Source organism: Leptonychotes weddellii, chromosome 10, assembly GCF_054177405.1.
Source record: "Leptonychotes weddellii isolate Sample4059 chromosome 10, ASM5417740v2, whole genome shotgun sequence".
Taxonomy (NCBI): Eukaryota; Metazoa; Chordata; class Mammalia; order Carnivora; family Phocidae; genus Leptonychotes; species Leptonychotes weddellii.
This window is the reverse complement of record NC_138378.1, coordinates 66,611,651-66,624,440: the sequence shown is the minus strand read 5'-3', so window position 1 is coordinate 66,624,440 and position 12,790 is coordinate 66,611,651. Positions and strand designations below refer to the sequence as shown.

The 12,790-nt window shown below is 38.5% G+C and overlaps 1 long non-coding RNA gene across 4 annotated transcripts in view; it reads right to left on the bottom strand.

The window, feature by feature from the left end:
- The window catches only part of LOC115938625 (uncharacterized), a 547,961-nt gene that overhangs the window by 206,158 nt on the left and 329,013 nt on the right, over positions 1–12,790 (bottom strand). Inside the window, exon 3 of one of the 4 annotated variants that reach the window (XR_014149293.1) lies at positions 1,304–1,446. The exons of the other annotated variants lie outside the window; for them this stretch is intronic. This is a non-coding gene — a long non-coding RNA (uncharacterized LOC115938625). The remainder of the gene's footprint in view (positions 1–1,303; positions 1,447–12,790) is intronic. 4 annotated transcript variants of the gene reach the window in all.

Genomic DNA, 12,790 nt, shown 5'->3' with positions numbered 1-12,790 from the left:
GGTAGAAACATCTTCTCATTACATAGCTTCTCTTCTCCAGGGCCACTGCACACTGCCAAGCTGGCTGAGCACTGCATGATTCCAGTGGTGCCACTCACAAAAACTACCAGGCAGACAGTACCCTCTCCACCAAAGTTATTCCAACAAAGAGCCCTGTTACATTAGTGACATTCCTGAAAGTTAAGCAGTGTACAATATGTGTACCTGCTCATGGCCAACCTGCCAGCTCCCCTAGTTTGTTGGAACAGGAGAGGAAAGAGAAGCTAATGGGTCAACATCTTCCTATTTAACTGTGAAAGGTTTCAGTTGATTGCCCTGCTTTTCTGGCCTTCTTTGTCTTCTGAGTGAGGAGAGACCATATATGCACCTCCCTCTCCCTCTCCCTCTCCTTTTCTCTCATAGGGTACTCATGTGGGCCCTGTGGGGGCTGGAGTCAGGAATACATACTGCACGGTTCTCTACCAGAGACTTAGCTCTGGCTCCACTGTTCCAAACCTTCCACCCTCATCTTTAGCTTCCTCCAAAAAGTGTTCCAATCAAGAGTGGGGTCAATATAACAACATTCCTATTCCTTACATCTCTACAGCACCTCCCCATACATGCACACCACCACCACTACAAAAAAAAAAAAAAAAAGGTTTTGAGTATAGACATTCATATTCTCAATAGATTAAAAAAACATAACTTTCAATTTTCCTTGAAAATCATCAGATCCATCTTCTTACTTTTATTCAGCATTAGACACTGTGCAGTTTATCAACTTAAGACTGAAAAAAAAAGTGAAGATTAAGTTGTATCCATTTATGTAGGTTGGTGGAAATGCATATTTTGCAAGCATCTGATCAGATGCTCGGTTTCCTTCTCTTGCTATCTGTAATGACATACATAGAGCTATGCTCAAAGTTATAAATCTTTTTCACACGGACTTACTAGAAGTGACTAAAAACTAACTTAACCTGTATTAGATATAGTTCCGGATCTGCAGACACATTTAGGCTCTCTTTAAGCAACAAATTGAAGCCATCACTCTAGCTAGAAGTCAAATCTGTTCATTGTCCTCACTGATTAAAATTTAGAAAAATCTGCCTAAAATAAATCATTCATGTAAATTAACCCTCAAGAGATGCTCTCTTTGAGCCTGGGCACTATTTACCTACAGAACAGTTTGGCACAGCTACCAGTGACATCAAGAAGCATTCAGGATGAACAAGTGCTGAGTCACTTTAAAACTAACAAAGTAATACAGGCAGTTATCACCCAAATGCATTATTTATCACAGGGGCCTCCTGACGCCTGTGCTTACCGAGGAACCCTCCTGTGATATTGAAGGCCAAGGCATCTCCTCTCCTTAACAACAGTGTTGTATCTTTGGCAACTCGAGCAGGAACTCAGAAAATCAATACCACTTCATGAGCCAGGTCTTGGTCTTCTCCTTTTACGAGGACTCTGTCAATGCAAGGGGCCATTACTGTACTTTAAAGGCATGATATAAAATTGCTTCGACAAGATATAAGACACACCGTTTGCAAGAACCTGGTGAGAGTATTTTAGTCAAAGTTAAATAGTTTCATCACGTAATTACTTCCATTGGCAAAGCTCCAGCTGAACACGCTCTTGGAGGGGCTGTGCCTTCTATTATGGGTGGGGTATTGTGAGGGAGGCCTGTCGATTGGATTCAGGTTGTTCTAAACAAGGTCAAACTGCTAAAATGGAGGCAGAGCCCAGCATCAATGCCATTGGCAATGACACTGCAACAACAGGGCTGACAAGTTGCTCTCTCTTTTTTTCCCCCCCTCCAACTAAGTGGTCTGAAAGTAGCTTTAGTTTTATGGCTATAAAATATTTCATCCTGATTTGCAGTCTGGTAATTCATTTTCTAAGGACTGTTTAGAATTTATTCAGGGGGAAAAGGAAACTGTTGGTTTCTCTAACCGATTCCCATTATATGACAAAATTTAACTTTTGTATTTTATGAGGTTTTATGTGTTCCACTAAAACCATTAGCTGGTTGTCTCATGATAAAATTTAATCACTTATATAATACCTTAAAAGCCAATGACAGTTTTGCATGTATTTATGTTTTCTTTCATTTAAAATATGTGGGTGTCATAAAGATAGCTCTTATTGGGGGGAAGAAAGGGGCTGGCACTAAAAAACAGAAAATCTGTAAGTACTGACCCATTATGTATCACACAATAAGAATGAAGCACTGTAGCCTACAAACTGCATGAAATTTGAGAAAAAGTGTTTGCTAATCCATGACCACCATTCATATTTCAATGATTACCTGAGTGCACCCAAGCTCCACATTTAGCATTATTCCCATATAAAGCTACTTGACTGCTATGAAATTTGGCAATTTAACAAAAATTTTAATAATAACAATGACAAATAGACTCAAAGGACATGCATGTACACCTTACAAAAATGTCTCATAGAAACTAATTGCATTAGCCTGCCCTTCGTAATCAGAGATGCTCTCACAATTCCACTTCCAAGTAACACTTCCCAAATTTGGATGGTTAATAAGGATAGAAGAAAAGTGATTTTCTCTCCCCCTCATCCCACTTCCACCTACAGAGTTCCAATTATGGCATCACTTAATCACCACACATATTTATTTTAGAGTTATTCAAATGCATTATGAATTTATATGTCTATTATTAGATTTATTGGTGCTAATGATTTGGATTTAAATAGCACTTTTCTTCCTGAGGCTATAACAGTTTTTCCTGAATGACCTAATTCATTCTTTCCACATGCCTTAAATGGGAAGTAGGAAAGGGGCAAAGGTCAGTCAACCCATTTGGCTCAGGACAATCTTAACCCACAGATCAGAAAGAATTAACTTAGCCTCCATATATTCCAGTAGTAACAGATCAAGGAATTGGCTGGATTTTTAAATGCAAGGAGTGCAGGCACCACAAAAATATTGTTGATCATCTTATGTCTGACATAAGAAATATTTGTTTAATAAGTGAATAAATGAATAGATGGATCCATTGAGCAACCAATCAGTCACTGAGAATTCTGATAGAAATCTGCAAACTCTCAAAGCTAATAGAAGTAAAAGCTGGGGTGTTTGGCAAACTATTCCCGTCAGTTGCAAGGTGTATATGATCCTTTTTCAAAAGACACAAATGGTATTCCTGGGCTGATGCACAGGTGTGGATGGGTATATGCCACCACAGTGATGGTTTTAGGAGAAGAGGAATATTCACCAGCCCCCCTCCAAAATCTTTCCTACCTTTAAAGGAATGAACGAATTGTCCTATCAGGAAACAAACTTTTCCTTCCATGATGAAACAGAAGGCCTGAGATGGAAATGTTTTTAAGAAATTATGTCAGAGTAGTCTGTGCTGCGGGGAGAGGCAGATTTACTACGAAGCTAGCAAGCCTTAAGCGTCAGGGTCTCTATCTATACAGACCCCTCCCAGGGCCCTGGAAGGACCGTAGCAATGAGTCTTCGTGGTCATATGTCTTGTCAAATTTATGAAAGTAAGTTATTTTCGTGTTCTGTTTTTATAAAAACACTTATCCTTCAAATCGTATAAGTTTCATACCCCACAAATCCTGGATTTCCCCCTGGCTGTGGGGACAAATCTATTCTAAAATCTCAGTGGTGCAATACAACAAAGCTTTATTTTAGATTCCTGCTTCATCTTCCACAGGAGTTAGCAGTAGCTCTGCTCCATATGGTCATTCAGGTTTCCAACTGAGGAAGGTTCTCACCACCTCTTGACACTGCTATCTCAATCTGGGCCTACTAGTACTGCAGTGGCGGGGAGGGGGGGAATGGAAAACTTATACCACTGCAAAGTATTTTAATCAGAAATGACACTTATTTGCTTATCTTCAGAACCCACTGGGCTTAACTAGTATGTGGTCAAACTGAGTGCCAAGGGAAGCTGGGAAAACTTCCTCTGTGCCCAGAAAGGAGAGGATAACTGAATGTGGGGAGCACTATTAATCTCTAACCCAAAAAGTAACCCTCTGATTTTGTTTTACACCAAAGTTTATTTAATGTGGATATGTAAGGTGCAAGGGCATTAAGACATTTAGTTCCTAGAGAGTGGGAAAGCAGAACTCATCTTAAGGATGCCAATCTCAGGAAAAAAGTTACTATTTCAAGCACTCTCAAACTTATCTGGAGAGATTCAGACATAGGAGGAAAGATTGAGAGACCAGATCCTGGTGTTGCTGGGACTCATCCACTGCTCAGAAGGATCCCAGGGTATTTGGATACACTAGTTCCACACAAAATACCCATATTTATTGTGATGAAATAGCTCAAAATTCCTCAATGATCTTCCCTTGTCTAAAGAACAGACAAACTCATTAGCATTTCAGGTCCTCCAAAACCCAAACTCTGTTTAGTTTTCCTGCCCCTTGTGCTTCCCAGTCCACTTCCAAAAACCACAGTCACACTGAACAACTCATCATTCTCTGAGTAGTACATTACTCTATCTACCTTTTGAATGCACATACTATCCTCCACATTAAACGTGTAGATATCTTTCTCTTATGCATCTGACGAACTTGTTCTTCGAATGGAAGTTCAAATATCATCTCCCATGGGAAGAATGCCTTCCTTACAGGTCCTAGCTAAGAGATGAAAGTCCTACCATTGTGTTCTATTTATCTTTGTTTTTATTTCAGTTACATCATATATCTTCTTGTTTATAGACACAATCTCTTTCCAGTTAGACCATCAATCTCATCCATAGGGGAGACCAGAGCTTCATCCCAGCACTCAGTTTAAGCCCTTGGCAGATGGTCAGAATTTAATAAACTATTGTTGGGTGACTAAGTGAATGAATGACGAGGGAGGGGGCATAGCAACTAAAGGGAATCTTAGGATTGTCAAATGAGGCTGATACAGGTGATCCCAAAGTTAGAAAGGGGGCAAGAATGGCCCTGTTTTGCTAGGGCAGATACTGCTCACTCAGGGACATGTGTCCACATGTCTATGCAGGACCAAGCACTGTAATTTTTGAGTGCTATTTAGTGCAGGTGTTTCCATAATTGGGATGAAGTGAGAAAATTCCATGCTTACTAGCCCTAAAAGTCACCCTTCCACCTGGGTAATGCAATGGTCCTAGCTTTAAAAGATGTATGAATTGCTTTTCCCCAGACGGACCCAAGCAGAGAGGGGATGTACTTTCTAAAACTGCACAGTTATTGACCTTCCACTGTAGCAAATCTGCAAATGTCAAAGCAATGAGTGTTTCTAAGGAGAAAACTACACTAGTTTTAAAAACAGATGTTTAAAATATAGGGCCTTGAGAGCTGCCCTCTCTCCAGACAGGCTTGCTAACAATACTAAGTACAGAATACAAACATGTATCATTTCCCCCCTTTCCTCTCCAAGACTAAAGAAAGGATGTTGAATGGGTCTTTGCCTTTGTTTATTCAACTTAAGACTGAAGAGTGAATTCCTAAAATCAAGATGAATCCCAGGACAAGAGAAGGTCAAATGGCACCATGACACTGGGGGTGTGTGTTGTGTGTGTGTGTGTGTGTGTGTGTGTAATAATGCCATAGGTTTGTGTAGTGCCTCTGATTCTGCAAAGCTCCTCATCATTCTCATTAGATCCTTAACTAATGTTGGCAGGTTCCAAGAACTGGTTGGATTAGACCCATTTGGCAGGCAGAAAGTCCACCACCAGGAAGGTTGTGACATTCCAAAATATTGGTAAAAATGGAGGGGTGCTCCCAAAGGTAGAAGAGAAGGAGAATAACTGGATTGTTCATTTTATTTTGAGGGAGTCACATCAGTGGAACTACTACCAAGTTACTATTCTGGGTGCATGGATGATGTGAGGGAGGCTTTACTCATCTGAGAGTGTATCTCTGAATTATTTATTCATTCAACAAACAACTTTGAATATAACTCACATTTTAGCATTGTCTAAGGATAGGACACACAGAAATAAGTAATGGGCCAGCTTTGAGTGAGCTTATGGAAACAGCCAACTGATTAGAAAATGATGGGGAAGTTCAGTGATGCTGAGGTGGCAAAGAATCATGGAAACACAAAGGATCAACTGTACATTCTCCATTCTTGAGGGAAACAGGGAAGGCCCCCTGGAGAAAGCAGCACTTGAACAGGGATGCAGAGAAATTAACCGTGTGAATAGGAGAAAAACACACTTTCTAGGCAAAAGAGACCCATGAACAAAGGCACAACACAAGAAATAAAATATCCGTGCAACACAAATCATTTGGGTGGGTAGACTACAAAGGCAGGAAATGTAGAGAAATGATGGACATGAAGAAATCCTGCAATCCAGTTGTTCCCTCAGGAAATAAAAGTTTCCTCAGAAGCCTGTTGGGAGGACTGATGACTGGTTTGGTTGAGAACAAACATTTAGACATCTGTGAAATTAACCCTTCTCCTTCAACCTGTAACAGTGTCAAAAACAGATTTTACGCATTGGGGCAAAGGCCTCAGCATAAAAGGCCATAGCAAGAAATTGCTGCTACAAGTCAGTAAAAGTTCTTTTTTCTTGTCTGAGTGCACTTTGGCGAGGGAGATGCCCATTGAGGGACTGCCTCACACTAGGACGGAGAAGGGGGGAATGCCCTGCTCCTATGGCAAAAGGAACTCTCCTCTCCTGCTTGTGATACAGCAAATGTATTTCACAGAGGAAAAGGTTTTTTCATCCCATAATGAGAGAGAGCCATTAAGATGCAAATGTATTCTGTAGAGGAAACAGTGAATAAGAGCTAAATGGCTAATAGCAGAGCCATTTCTAAGAGCAGACTTTGCAAAAGAAGGGGAGGGGCGGGTGTGGGAGGGCTGTGACAGGGAGGGGATGGGTGGCTGTTCTATTGCCCAGAGCCGACCACATCCACACCTCATACCTTGGTCAGGTTTGATAACAGAATTAGGAGGACTACCTTGGGGCAGGAGTCAGACCACTTTTTCTGTGAAGGGTTAGGCAATAAATCTAGGCTTTACTCACCTCTGCCATTGTAGATTGAAAGGAACCATAGGCAATATGTAAATGATGAGCATGGCTGTGTTCCCTTATTTACAGAATTAGTGGGCAACTCTGGGCTTACAGGCATAGTTTGCTGACCTCTGTCTTAGAGCAACAGTTCTCAAATTGTGGTCTCTGGACCAGTGGCATCAGCATTACCAGGGAATTTATTAGAAATGTAAGTTCTCAGCCCCACCCCAGACCTTCTGAATCTGAAACTCAGGGTCTAGAGTCCAGCAGTCTGTGTTTTATTGACAATGTAAGAATCAACCTCACTCTAAGTGGTAGTTCTTGAAGTTAGTAGTTTGTTAAGAGAAGGTGTCCAACCACACCATGGGCATTTACAATCAGAAGGAAATCTTTGTTGTTAAGGAGTGTTGTTTTGACTAAATAGAAAGTAAGGTGTGAGAGCATGTGTTATAAAAGCCAAAAGATCCTCTGCAAGTGTCCTCATTCATCTGACAGGCAATTTTTGTAACCCATCAGCTAAAACCAATATGGCAGCAATACATCCTGCCTGGGTTTGAATTGATCATAGAAAGAATTCCAGAAAACTCTAAGAGCAGCTCTGGTTAAGGAGAAATTTGTAGATGACAGTCTTGGTTTCCCTAATGGAAAACCAACATGGCTTTCTTCAGCAAATGGTGAACTAAGTATTAAAAAGGCATTAAGCTGCTTCCTTTGTCGATGTCAAGTATGCATTCAAATTCAAGACAGCATTTAAAATATTAAAACATCTAGCAATTTTATTACTAGCTCATTTAAAATGGTGACCATGAAAAATTTAATTTAAGCTACCCAATAATGGCTCATGAGACACTTAAAAATACACACACAGATAACTGAATTTTTAAAGTAAGTTCCTTATTAACTTCTTTCCCCTCATCTATTACCATTGCTATTTTCCAGCTGTATAAACAGTCTGGAGAGTATGCCCTGAATGAATTCACCGTTCAGAAAACAACATAATTACAGCCATTCCAGCAAACCGAGTGCCAAAAAAGTTACAAATTAATTGAAGGTTAGCATTGAAAATTAACTCCTAGTCAGCTTGAAGTCATCTTTTAGGCTACTTTCTATAGAATTAAATAGAGAACACACTCCACATCACTTTCGTTGACAGAGTTTTAAAGATCAGGTGGACAAATGGCCTTCTACCCAACTACTACTTTCCTGTGATCTGATATTGCCAATCCCAAATGATGCCTGCCAATAGTACCTTAGAACATGCTTATGATTTATGCACAGGGCAGAACTACTTCCTCTTCTCCTATAAATACCCAGGCCTTAGAAAAATACCAATTTATCTTGCCCCATTCTATTTTGTTAGAAACCACTAAGAAACCACATCATCAAAAAACATTTTTCCCTTTTCTTTTTATCATTTTATTTTTTTCATACATACAAACCATTTGCAAAAATAGTACAAAGTATCCCCTATAAACCTCATCCAGACTTTTCAAATGTTAACATATTTATAATATTAATTAATGTTAATAGCCACAGTTCAATTATCAAAACCAGGAAATTAACATAAAAATTCAAAACCATTATCTAATTGACAGACCTTCAAATGTTACCTATTATCCCTCTAATGCCCTTTTACTGGTGCAAGATCCAATCCAGGATCACTTGTGGTATTTGTCATGTTTCCTTAGTTTTCTTTAATCTGATTATCAGTAAATTTTAAATCCAACAAGCATCCACTGAGTGCCTAAGCTGTGCCAAAATTGTGGTAAATTCTGAGGATTCAAAAATGGTTCTGGACTTTGAAACACTTATACTTTATTGTGAAAATCAAAATAAAATCAAAGGCTAAATGTGGGAGAATGTACTAAAGTATTGCTTCTTTTAGGAAAAAAATAAAGGAACACTATTTAGATTTGAGGGGAAAAAATGGACATCATTAATGAAGACCTTGACCCAAAAGGTTCTTGGTCTTCGCTTCCAAAAAATAATCGTTCATGAATGAAAGAACATCCAGAGAAAATGTATGTAACTGTGAGCTACTAGAATTGTCTTTGTGGTCAATGTTTTTATTCCTTGCACCTAAACAAGGCTAGGCAAACAGAAAGTCTCAGTAAAAGTCAAATAATGTGGGGATCTGGGGTCATTTGGGAAGACTACCAGAAGATTTGGAACATGCAAGTTATCTCTACATGTCAGCCTGAAAGCCCCTCTTGATACTGGAGAAATTCATTCAAACTCCAAATTAAATAAAAGTTCAGGGGCTAATTACCATCTGAGGGCCTTTTTCTTTTTGTACTGCTTTGAAACAGGGTGTGTGGAAACATACTGTAAAATACTTGGCAAAAAAACAGAGATTTTGGCTCAAGGTTTTTTTGCATGCATGCCAACTGGTCTCTCCATTTACTTCATTTCTTTAATATAAAATTTCATCTCTCCATGGCTCATATAAAGCTGTATTTGGTGAGATTTCTAGAATCTTGGAGTTGAGAGGATATAGATTGCTAGTCTAGCACCTTAAGTGATTCATAAGTCCTTTATCATATCTCTTATAACACTTGCAGCAACTCTGCACTCACCTAGCCCAAGTAGCTTTAGGAGTATCTTCCTGATATTGTTACAAAACCACCACACTCTATAACACTCACCTTCTTGGTACTGACACTATATAAATGTCCAAGAGTCACACAGCTTTTCTAGTAGCTGCATCACAGTGTTGACACATGATGGGTTTTCAGAATCAATTAAGCATCGTGTCTTTATAAAATGTGCTACTACTGTTCAACTTTGTTTTTGTTTTTTTGTTTTTGCATTATGTACTCAAGCAGAGGACTTGGAGGCCCTACATGTATATTACATTCATCTCTTATGGGTTCCAATTCATTATATTTGACCCATGGTTGCAGCCTTTGAGACCTTGTTGATCATGAAGCAAATAAAAGAGTTACTTTGCCTTTTTCCTGTCAGTCAGACAAGTAAGCCATCTATGTTATCAAAGTCATTGTTAAAAGTATGGAACAAAATCAGACTATTGACAGAGGCCAAACCTAGTTAACTCCCTAAACATAAACTTTGCTTCATTAAGTAGCATACTTTGGCATGTGATTAAATGGTTACAGATGTACTCATCTCTTGTCCTACCCACATTTTACCACCTTTGTTTGCAAAGATAAACAAGATTTTACCAAATATGTCCCTGAAATCCAAGTTCACTAGATCTTGCCCTGGTCTATCACAAAATGAAAATGGCTTAGCTTGAAAGACTTGGTGGCAAGACATGAAATGAAACATAGGTAAGTTGAGAATGTTTCACATGCTCTCCTCAGAGATGAATGAAAACTGCATGATAATTAGGTGGCTGACTTCCACCATCACCAAAGATGAGTTGTTTATTATCCAGCTGTGTTATCTACACCTGAAATGCAGCATCCATGTTCTCTCACTAAAAACACTATTTTTATTTCTCTCTCTCTCTTTTTTTTAACTTTTAACAGAAGAGCCTACACCATCATTTTCACTGATTTCTTAGAACATTCTCTTGGCATTGTGTCTCCCTTTCTCATGCAATGTATCTTTCCAAACATTGGAATAGCTTTCCCTTACCAGAAACATGTATCATGAGTTTAACTTCACTAAGTCTGAGGAGTTATGTAAACCTCTTTGAATTAGGGGGCGCCTGGGTGGCTCAGTCGTTAAGCGTCTGCCTTCGGCTCAGGTCATGATCCCGGGGTCCTGGGATTGAGCCCCGCATTGGGCTCCCTGCTCTGGCAGGAAGCCTGCTTCTCCCTCTCCCACTCCCCCTGCTTGTGTTCCCTCTCTCACTGTCCCTCTCTCTCTCTGTCAAATAAATAAATAAAATCTTTAAAAAAAAAAAAACACCTCTTTGAATTAAAATCTCAAATTGTCTTTAAAATGTTTTTCACACTCAGCTTACATGCTGGCATATATGTGAAGCCACACACATGATTTCTTATGTCCTGACCAGGTATTTTCTTCTTCAACTAGTGAATATCTGTTTCATGGTTCTTTTTTCTATCTTCCGACTTGGTCTACTTTAGTATAATGTTTTATATTTCCTGGTGAAACCAAAGTTAGAATACAAAGTGGTTATGGTGCAAATGAGCAGGTTCTTTGGAAACACAGTGTAACCATTTTTATAAGCCACACAAAGGACAAGAATTAGCTAATTAGCATATGAGGCTGAATTGAACCAAGAATCTCAGGTTATTTCTAATGAGCAGTGAGCTAATATTGGTAAGATGCTTTTAGATTTTTAACTTAAAACACTTGCCAGTGAAAGTATAAAGATTACAAATTTCCTGAGCCATCTGATCCCCTTCATAAAGTAATGATTTCAAAAAGTTTAGATGGATGAATGGATATAGATAAATAAGGAATTTATATCTCTGTCTACTATTCATAAAGAAAAATTTCTCTCTTCACGGAGGCCCATTTAAATAGATGTTATTCCATTTGCAGTTCAGAGTGTGGCAAATGAAAAGTACAAACAAATAGCATATACAAATATATAACCTATATTGTTTAAAATGTTCACAATGGTAAGTTCTGAAGATCTAATGTTTAGCATAGTGATTACGGTTAATAATATTGTATTATATGCTTGCAACTCGCTGAGACTAGATCTTAAATATTCTCACAAGAAAGAAACTATAATTATGTTATATAATGAAAGTGTTACCTATGGTGGTAATCATTTTGCAGTATATAAGTGTATGAAATCAACATGTTGTACCTCTTAAACTTATACAGTGTTATATGTCAATTATATCTCAATAAAGCTGGAACAAATATACATACTCACAATCAAAGCTGAACTGGTCCCTTCATCACTGACAGGCTATCTCGTAAAAGAATTCAAGAGCAGGATTTGTCATAGTAATGCCTATTTATTTATTTATTCATTTATTTATTATTGTATTTATTTATTTATTTATTTATTTATTTATTTATTTATTTATTTATTTATTACTTATCACAGCCAAGTCCTTTACATTTATTAATATATTTAATTTTCAGAGCAGTCAGATAAGGCAGGTGTTAATATCAAATCCCATTTTACAAACACGGAAACTGAGGTTTCCAGGAGTTAAATCTCCTCTGATATTTCAAATATCATGACCATGATCCGGGATTGATACCCAGCAGCCTTATTCCATATGTTTTGTTTTCTACTGCTACATCACTGCATGAAAGTTGGTGGGAAATGTAGTAAAATTTTGACAATATCTCAAACATAGGAGATATGCAAAATACATTCAATACTTTTATTGCATTATCCCATTTAACCCTTTCAACCTTCCTGTATGGATAATGATATTATCACCCTCACCTTGCAGACAAGGACGAGAGCAATCAGTAAGAGATGTGTACACATGTTCTGAGACTGAGGAAACTACCTATTGTCAGAATATGTCATCATTGCATCATATAACATTTTGCTTGCTTGTTGTATTTAAGTGAAAAAAAAATACGAGTCCTGGTTCTCTGTGAAAGAAATGATTAAACATTAATCACACAATATCTAATTCCTCTACCTTCTGTGCTCCTCTTTGCATGGGAAAGAATGTAGTTCTCCAGCTACCCTCAAGTGAATCATTTTATTTATTTATTTATTTTATTTTTTATTTTTAAAGATTTTATTTATTTATTTGACAGAGACACAGCAAGAGAGGGAACATAGGCAGGGGGAGTGGGAGAAGGAGAAGCAGGCCTCCCGCCGAGCAGGGAGCCCGATGTGGGGCTCCATGCCAGGACTCTGGGATCATGACCTGAGCCGAAGGCAGACGCTTAGTGACTGAGCCACCCAGGTGCCAGTG